Genomic DNA, 10,337 nt, shown 5'->3' with positions numbered 1-10,337 from the left:
TTCTGGTCTAGACTGTAAAACCTAAGAGTTTTCCTTGATAATTAAAGTGAATAAATGATGAATTATTGGTATATTTATGACTATAATTATGAATTTTTGATTTTCTTGATTTTTTTATTTTCTTGATTTCGATCAATTATGAACCTTTGTCTCAAGTTATGAAGATTATTTCAAGAATAATTAAAAAAGCTAAAATATGTGGACTAAATATGAAAGTAAATAATTTGTATATTTTTAGATTATGGATTTTGGATTTATATCTAATCTTATTGGATTGGACCCATAGCGTAGGGCGCTCTGAACAACATCATTATTGTTTTGATATAATTTTTGGTCGATCAGTGACTCACCTATTAAATCAAATTCAACCTTGATGGTCCTCATTTCGAGGGCATTGAAATCGACTATCTACATGCCCAAATTGGTGTCGATTTAAGCATTTTATCATCGACCGAAATTCATGCATAATTATAAGTCGAAAATTAATATTTTTTGATATCGACTAAATTTTTTTATTAATCTATATGCTTACGATTAAATCTAAGACCACCACGATGATATACAATTTAAGGGCTATCAAATCGACTATTTAAATGTCAAATTTTAATGAGTCTTTGGGTCTCTAAGCCTCTCGAAAGGTTACCATATCACTAGAGCTCAAGCCAAGGTAAAAAGTCTCTACTTTTCTTTTTTAGCTGAAGTAAATTCAAAATTTAATTAGTTAGGTCCTATAATTTATTTTCTTATTTTATTAATAAAATAAATTAATAAATATTAACTTCTTATACTAGAGATAGGACTCTTGTCTAATCTCTTTTATAAATAAAGGCCCTCATGAGGAGGATTAACAATGTTAGTTCTCTCTCTCTCTTTTCTCTTTTTTTTACCTTTTTGTTTTTTATTTCTTCGTTCCTCTAAAATGTGTAGGAGGCTTGGAGAACCCTTGTACAACCATTAGACCTGTACTTAGTCATTGGGTGGTGGAATATGAGTCGGATTATCCATTTTCTTCGTTCTAACCTTGAAAATCAATCGTAGACAGGAAAGATTTACATAGCCGATGTTTTTATACCCTTGGAGCGTGTATGATTAAAGTATTTTGATTTCCAACAACTTTTAATATGTTCTTGATCTGTTCTACATATTTTCTTGCTAAAAGAAATCGTTTCTTGAATCAAAAAATATAAATATTAGATTTTTTCTACAAATAAATTTGAAAAACATGCAAAATTAGAGTTTTGTTATTATTTCATATTAGACCTAATCATATTATGATTCTTTATGGTGTTATTCATGTATTAAGTTAGATCAAGCAAAAAATAATCAGATTCTAAAGGTTTTATAATCTCAAAAAGGGTTTTTACAAAATTGTTTTTTGAGAAACCTAAAGATATGATGTCTGATAATTTTTTCTCGACCAGTTTTAGAAAATAATCGATAACTCTATAAATACCAGTCAAAAAATCTAAATAAAAATACTACAATCATCTATACATCTTGATCTTGAGTTTAAAAACTTGTTTCACTCATTTTGGATTTGTATTAATGTAGATATCTTGTTTTAACAGAGACCCAATTTATGGCTCTATTTATAGGATGATTTTGACCTATCTTTGATAAACATTATAAACACCTATGAAAAATAACTCAAAATATTTTATAAAAATTTTGGGTGAATCTTAATACCTAATATCAGACTGTGTAAAAAGGGTTTTGTCAAAAACATTCTGAAAAAAAAATCAAGAAATACTTTAATCTGATTAAAATCCTACAGATTAGAGATTACAGATTCTAGATCAAAATTCTGTCAGAATAGGGTTTTATAAAATATTTTTAATTATTTGTGTATTTATTTATTTTACAAATAGTTTATTGGGTTGTATTTTTGACAGGTACAGATAACCATGGTAAAAATACTATGATTTTATTAGTGTTCTTCTATTATTGACAGATTTTATAAAATCGAGTTACTAGAGATCTGAATTTGTTTCAACAACTTATACTTGTTTTTAATTAGCAACATGTTAGAAACTGATGATTTTGATATATTTCTGACATGTATTGAATATTAATAGTGATTTTATGTCATATTGTATCATGATTAATGAGTTAGGCATGTGAGGAGATCTGATTATGATATTTATGTGAATCGTATGTATAGTACATAACTCCCTTCGCATTGTTTTGCAAATATATTATTTTGATTAACTCTGAAGGCATATTCTATTGAGATATGAATTGCTTATAGTTTGTATGGCATGAACTAAGTTTAAGTAATATGTATTCATCTTGTTTAAGCATTATTACAATTGAATGTAATTAAAAATATGTAAGTCTTTTTTGTTCGGGCTTATGGGGGCTTGGATCAGGAAAAAAGACTTATGTGTTTTTAGTTATGGGCCAATTGTAATGAGTTCTTTAATGTATATGCTACCATAGATATTTTAATTAGATTTAATATACTTTGAGGACTGAAATTTTAAAATATTAATTATAGTCATATCGATTTGATTGGTAAGGGTTTATGGGAGCTTTTATCGGGAAGGTTGAGTTAATGACTTTGATTATGTTTTGATGTTTTTTTAAACTTTTCATAAATTCAGTGCTTGAATCATACTTGATCTGCGATAAATATTTGTGATAGAGTTAATGGTAAGATTTATTGTTTTTATACATGTTGCAAGTGAGATTTGTGGACCTGTTTAATTATAGAAGTTTGATTATGTGATTTTTATGATAAATCGATTATGAACATAATTGTAATTGTAAAGCATGTGAAAAAAAAGAATAGTGAGCATGTTAATGTTGTTTCATGTTGGCCATGGATGCAGATGCATAATAATGTATATGTGATATTGTTGCATGTTTATCCTGGAATATTGAAAATAATATGTTACTGCATGAGTGGATTGATATATGGCATGTTAACATGATTCTAGACTTTTGAGAATGCATGTTATGATTTTAGTATGTGGTATTTGTAAATACATACAGGGAGCATGATATCCCACAGGGTTTGATGAGCACTTGGTGTGCTTGATGAAATTAAGATAATAATGGTTCCATAAGAGGGAACAATGAGATGAAAAGTGCACTAGCCTAAATGGTAGTTGCATATTACCTATGGGCTAAGTTAAAGATACCCTGTGATAGCCCTTCCGGGTATGCCTTGTTTCGTTGAGGTATGCTTAACTGGTTGCTTGGCAGCGATCTACCTTAGAGAGGGTAAAAGGTATGAAATTTCCTGGACCCTTTAGTTTGACTCGCGAGAGGTATTTCCTTGCCAGGTCTTCCAGACTGAGAGATTAGGGGGACCAGGGCTGTCAATTTTTCCTAGGTGGTAGTTTTCGAGTACTTATGCAGAAGTGAGTGATCATGATCATCGTTGTAATGCTGGTGTCACGCCCTTGAGTAGAGTTCTCATGGAGCAGCCATTTTCTCTCATAATTTTTGGGCTCCGTCCTTGGAGGATACGACTCAGGGGGCTACTCGGGCATAATAAAATACATAGCATAATAAACACCTAATCTAGTCAGCCTATCTTGGGTTGGACTACGTTATACCTAGGTAGACCGGAAAATCAAGATGAAACATAAATTATTTGCTCACATTACTTTATTGCACTTTTCTTTACTTTACTTTATATTACTGCAAATTATTCTTGTTCTTGAAAGTTTGTGAATTCATGCTCATTGATATATGTCTTATTCTCATTTGGAGTTTGATGTTAGCATATTTAAGATTGTTAATCCATACTTGCTTATGAATCTGGAATTCATGAATAGCTGGTAGAAACTTTATATTTGCCTTGTTGATAGTTGATGCAAATTTTGAGATACTTATATCATGCAAGAATTATATGTTATACATTGCATTAACTGTGTGAGTTTTACTGGAACTTTTTAAAGTCTCATTCTTTCAAAATAAAATGTTTTTCATGAGACATGTGATAGCCAGAATGAGTGCAGGAAGTTAGAGGGGGTTGTGCACACTGATGTTTTTGATGATCCTAAAGGCTCCTTATTTTATTTAAATTTTAATACTTTTTGAATTTCTAAAAGACTATTTAATTAGACATTTGATTATTAATTTAATTATGAATTTCAGTTACTTTGTGCTTAGTCAATGTCTATTCGGATATGTGATGGTAGTAGTCACTTAATATAATATGACTGGAGATTTAACCAAGAAACCAGTTTATAAAATTGATTTCAAAAATCAATGTTTTTTCACTGTGTTTACTCACCTAATAATAACATAAGGATCTTATCATTTAGATGCTTTAACCTCAAACCTTGTTCTACAGAACTACTAAACATCGATGCATGCACAGGCTGACTCCCTAGAGCTTGATTCGATTAAGGCGAAGCCAATGATGAAAAACTTTATATATTAATAAATTCTTTTATGTAATGGTTCAATCAGATTTGTTAATGAATGATTTCATACTGAATCTGGTACTAGGAGGCTAATACACGCTCGCGCTTGCATTCAGGCGAGTCATCTAGTACTTGGTACGGTTGGAATGAGTTCGTTGATGAGACCGTTGCATTATTACATTTTAGAAAGAAAAAAAATAGATTCAACCTTATAAAAAAATTTATGGTATTTTTGGTTTGAAATCATTTGGGCCGTTACATAGATCTACCAGGCTTTCACAAATCTGACCTTTTTTATGAGATTTCAGGTAAAGTATGATATATAGTTGTGGAACAGATACAGGATGTTGCGGCAGCATCAATGAGCGAGTTATTTTCCTTTTTCGATAATTGAATTTTTGGAACAATATTACTTGTTTTGAAAAAACATTATTACTCATTTTGGATATGTACCACTCTATTTGTTTGAATCGAAGTATTTTAAATAAGTAATGTTATCCACCTTAAATTCAATATTATTACATTGATTATTTGTAACCTGCTTGAGGTTTTAAACCAAAGTTAAGAATGTTTTCGCTAATGATTTAAGAAAATAAAAGTTTTAGAATTTTACCCAATTTTGGGTTAAAAATCTTAGGGTGTTACAATTGGTATCAGAGCGGAATGAGAATATTGTCTCCTGACATGCCTATCAGATTGAACAAATTATTATTTGGTTATGATGTGTTGTTTGAAACCTTGTGTGATATCAAGAACCTAGATAAGATTTTGCTAAGTATACTACATTTGATTAAACCTAAAGGATTACATCATTTAAAGGTCTTTTTCGATAAATCATGAAATTAAGAAAAAATACCTCGATTTGTTCGAGTATTCCTTAAGTGAAAATTTCAAAAATAAAATTCTTTTAAGAGGGGTAGGATGTAATACTCATAAATTTTTTAAAAATTTAATAGTTAAAAAATAATTATTTTGATAATTATTTAATATTAAATGATATTTAATTATTGATTTTTAGTAATTAATGATTTTCAATTAATTATATTATCAATTAATCATTGGTAATATTTAATTTATTAAATATTAATTAGTGCGGGTAAGGGTTAGATCCAATTGAAGGATCCAACCCAAAACCCCTCCCATGGTTTTCACCCCATGGTCTTCATCCCATGGTTTTCATCTCATGGTTTTTATCCCTTGTTTTCTCCCCCACTCTCTTGCTTATAAAATGGCTTTCACCCTCTCTCTCACTCTCTCATCTCTCTCTATCACTCTTGTTTCCTCTTTCTAAAAGCCATCGTCGACAACTCTTGCTGATGCAGCCCCACTAGCGCCACCATCCCTATTGCCTATCCTCCTTCCACTAGCAACATCACTACCTGCTCAACGAAGGAGTTGCTTTTTCCTCTTCCACTTGAACCACTGCTTCCTGCGTCGCTGCCATCATCAGACATGCATATCGATGCATTATCACACTTGCATGAATTTGAGTGCTTGTAACATGAAAATCGAGGCGCACACACAAGTCCTTGCCCGCATTCAAAACTTTGGCAAGCGCAATCCACCTTGCCTATTTTGAAGGAAAATCTCCAAGGGTAATTTCAGGATTTTTTGCTCATCGTAAGCTTCACAAATTTTGAGGTAGGGGAAAATTTACACTAACTGGCATTTATACGATTCTAATGCATGCATATTAGTGTAAGGGTTTACGCTAATTACCTGATAATTTATTATATTAAATTATATATTTTTGTATGTGAGAAGTATGTAAAGAATGTGAATATATATATATATATATATATATATATATATATATATATTACTGAAAATATATGACTTGAAATATGTATATGTAACTTGAATTATGTATGCTTGAGGTTTTGATGTTTCATATTATGGAATGCATATGCATGGAATTACAGGATTTAAATATGCATGCTTCGAGGTTCAATTTATGAATGTATGGATTTTAAATAATATAAAATGTGATGTTACATGCATCTATATTGTGATATCAATGTGTGTAATGATATACTGTTATATAATGTTGAAATGCCACACAATGTGATATTTGATGTGATGCATGTATAGCAATAGAATACACTTGATAAAATTTTAAGAACAGGTAACCCGTTAAAGAATTGTTCCCTAGAGGATGATCTCTGTGAGGATGTACATGTCCAAGATTAGGTAATCCAACAAGGACAGTAAATCTCTATGAGGATGAACATGTCCAAGATCAGTTAATCCGGCTAGAGCAGCAAATATTTGTGAGGATGTGCATGTCCAAGACCAGGTAATATGGTGAGAGACTTATTTTCATGATACGGTGAATCTTTGTGAGGATGAACAGGTTAAAGGTTATGGTTATGGTGGATTGTGATGATTACATGATTTTGTTAAGATAGCGAAAACTATAAATTTTACCTCAATTGTTGTAGCATGATGACATGTTGAACTCGGATGTAAGAATCATACTCTTATCGATTATAGATTATAATATGAGGTTACGATTGGAATGAGTATGTTAACATATTGGTGAATAACACATCATGAATATTTAGTTAATTTGTAAATGAATGAATTGTGATTATCTAATTGATTTATATCATGGATATCTGATTCGATGATTATGTTATCATTAATGTGACATGTGTATTAGCTTTGTAAATCACTATGTGTTCTGGTGTAGACCTATTAGCCATTTTTATGAGATTTCAGGTGAAGTATGACGTATAGCTATAGAGTGAATGCAGGATGCTGCGACAACGTCAACGAGCTAATTATTTTTCTTTTTCAGGAACTGAATTTTTGGGTAAACAGTATTACTTGTTTTGAAAAAATATTATTGTTCATTTTGGATATGTACCACATTGTTTGTTTGAATCAAAGTATTTTAAATGAGTAATGTTATTCGCCTTAAATTAAGTATTATCGTATTGTATGATAGGTAACCTGACTAAGGTTTTAAACCGAAGTTAAAAAGTTTTCGTTGATGATTTAAAAAAAAAGTTTTACATTTTTATGCAATTTCGGGTTAAAAATCTCTGAGCGTTACACACCATCTTCTTCATGTGCGCCCCCAAGAGCCTGCATACTCGAATATTTCAAGAGTGACTTGCTCCAAATGCCTCAGACGGAATCACTCACTCATAGGTTGTGGGATTGTTCTCATACTCTATCCATATTTTTTCTTCCCACATTTTAATTTTTGTTTCAACTTCTATTTCGAGTTCGACATTTTCGATCCAATTTTCATATCTGGCATTGTTACCGAAAGTGATGACTTTAGAAGAAATGTGCAACCTAAAGACTATATGGGGAACTGGTCCATCTGGATCTTCACCTACTCCCTAATGTTCTTGGTGAATCTACAGGAGGTAACCCTTTTCTGATGCTTTTGGTGCATAAGAAACGAGGACACGGCCCATAGTTGGCTCTGGAGGATCTTACTCTTCTGCCCCAAGGACCAACTGACTCAAATTGCTCCCACTCTTCTCCTATCAGATTTCTGTCATACTCATCAAGAAGCTCTTCCTACCACATTTCATATTTTATATGGATCTGGATCTCATATTCAAGATTTGCAATCTAGTTGACGTGTCCCAAGTTGTTCCTATAGTTGACGATGTATAGACAAAGGGGCGGACGGAAGACCATCCGTGCTACCGAGATTTCTGAATCCTCATATTGATCTTGGCTAGGACATACCCATTCTTCTGTAGAAGCTAAGGTGAACATGATGCGCTCCTGAAATGACCCCGGGGGATCTTCTTGCTCTAAGTCTTTTTCCTCCATTACAAAAGGTTGATGGCCTTTCCCCACTTCGATGTTTACAAGAAAGGCATGGATATAAATGACTTATGGCTCTTCAAAAACGTGTAAATCGTTTATATAAAATTGTAATATATTCTCCTCTCCTCTCCTCTCTTCTCAATTAGACTAAATCAAGAGAGAGAGAGAGAGAGAGAGAGATCCCGGCTGGATGTAGGTTGATACTGAACCAAACCAATTAAATTGTGTGTTCATTGTGTTTGAGCTCTCTTAATAAACAATGAACCTAGTTTTTAAAATAATCAGTCAGTTTTCACAACTGACAACCGAAAAAGAAGCAATTTTTCATCCTCCAAGAAATCTCCAGAACACTATTCCATCAAATTTAAAGGACGCACCAGCTGTTCCTTATGCAGGTTCTTAATGGCATAATAATCACATCTTAAATCTCAAGATAATTAAGCCAATGACTAATCTCCTTTAACCTCATGTACGGAAAATAAAGAATAACGAGTCCTAAAAGAAGCAACAAAGGCAGCTCCTGCGCACGAAGTTCGAAGGAACTATCTATGAGGCAAGTACCTTTGAGAGGGGCCAATTGCTGCAGACTGGTCTCTCGCGTAATATGATTACATGATTTGCTTAATAAATTGTACACTTTCCAGAAGGTAAATCTACAGCTAAACCAGCCATCTAACAATGAAATGTTAGCAGCTTAGAACATTGGGGGACTTCATGGGGGCATTAGATCGGTTTAGCTCTTCCAGTCACCAACTGAGGCCTCCAAAATCTGCTTGCACATCCACAGACGAGTCTCATGAGAATATGTTTCTTCCTTTCTAGATCATGTCTTCTTCCTGAATCAATTGTAGAATTGATTGATGTGCTAAAGGTGAAGAATCAGATGAAAAAAAAAGGGGGGGGGGGGGGGGGGGGGGGAACTTTTAGGGTTTCACCGTAAAGCACAAAGAGAATGGGATGAATTTCATGGAAAAGATTAATTAGACTAAGAATGATATTAAAGTGTAAAAGTCACCAACAAAATACTGCATTAACTTCATCACCGCTGGACAGGCTTTTTCAATGGCAACCAGACAATTGCAGATGGATAAGATAGTTTGAAGATAATCACCATCAACAGTAGAATTAACAAAAGTAAAACTCAGGTTTCAGCAGCAACTTTTGCCTTGATTATGGCATGAATTGATAACAAAAATAATGTCAGATGTGCCTTTTGTAATGAAGCAATGGATGGAAGGAGACCATGGAAATAAGAGCAAATTACCAGAAAACCAACTGACCAGCAGATAGGAAGTGAGTACAGGCTGGATTACACAATTATCAATTTTATTTCAGGAGACATAGTACTTCTCAGACAGCCTAATTCATTCTAACTTCAAGCAAATGTAGTTCATTTAGTTTCCCAAATGAAAAACTTCTCCGGATCAAACATGATGGCCAACAAAAGGAGCAAGAATAATCATAAGAGTAGATGCCAACAACAAAGAATGCCTCGTTTTTTTTTGTAACATTGGATTCAAATCTCTCTTTTTTTGTAACACTGGATTCAGTGAATGGGCCAGCTAAAGTATGAATAATAACCTAGAGCAAAGTGACAATAAAACAAATTAAAAAAAAAGGATGGCAAAATAGAAACAAAATAATTACTAACAGATTGCATGAGCTAAATTCCATGTGAATTGCAACTTAATCAAGAAATGAGAGAAGAATGTGGGCCAGATAGAAGATTTCTTCAAAATATTCAGAAGGAATATCAACTCAGAAGTTTAAGAATGATAAGTCTTCTAAACCTAAATGGCATCAATGACATCCCCCATCTGAATGAGAGCATAACAATTTTACTCTGGAGAAATATATTATAATATTTAAAATTTTATAACAACTACCTAGGAATGGTATAACAATCACAAGATTATTGATTTTGAGCTTTTTAGTTGATATCAAGACCATTGAAAGAAGGGCATATTGAATAAATAAAGTAAGTTGATTCTACCAGAATCAGCACAGATCTCCATGGCAATCGGCATCTAACAAGACTCACCCAGACAAATGCGCCATGTTTTAATAGGAAAGGTTATAAGAACAGCATTCAAAGCAATGGTAATTGCTTCTTGTGGTTCCAACGAAAATGATATAGCTTCAGAATTATAAATGTTTAATGGC

Source organism: Nuphar pumila, chromosome 8 (genome assembly GCF_984573655.1).
Source record: "Nuphar pumila chromosome 8, dmNupPumi1.hap1.1, whole genome shotgun sequence".
In the NCBI taxonomy this organism is placed as follows: domain Eukaryota; kingdom Viridiplantae; phylum Streptophyta; class Magnoliopsida; order Nymphaeales; family Nymphaeaceae; genus Nuphar; species Nuphar pumila.
This window is presented reverse-complemented; position numbering follows the sequence as displayed.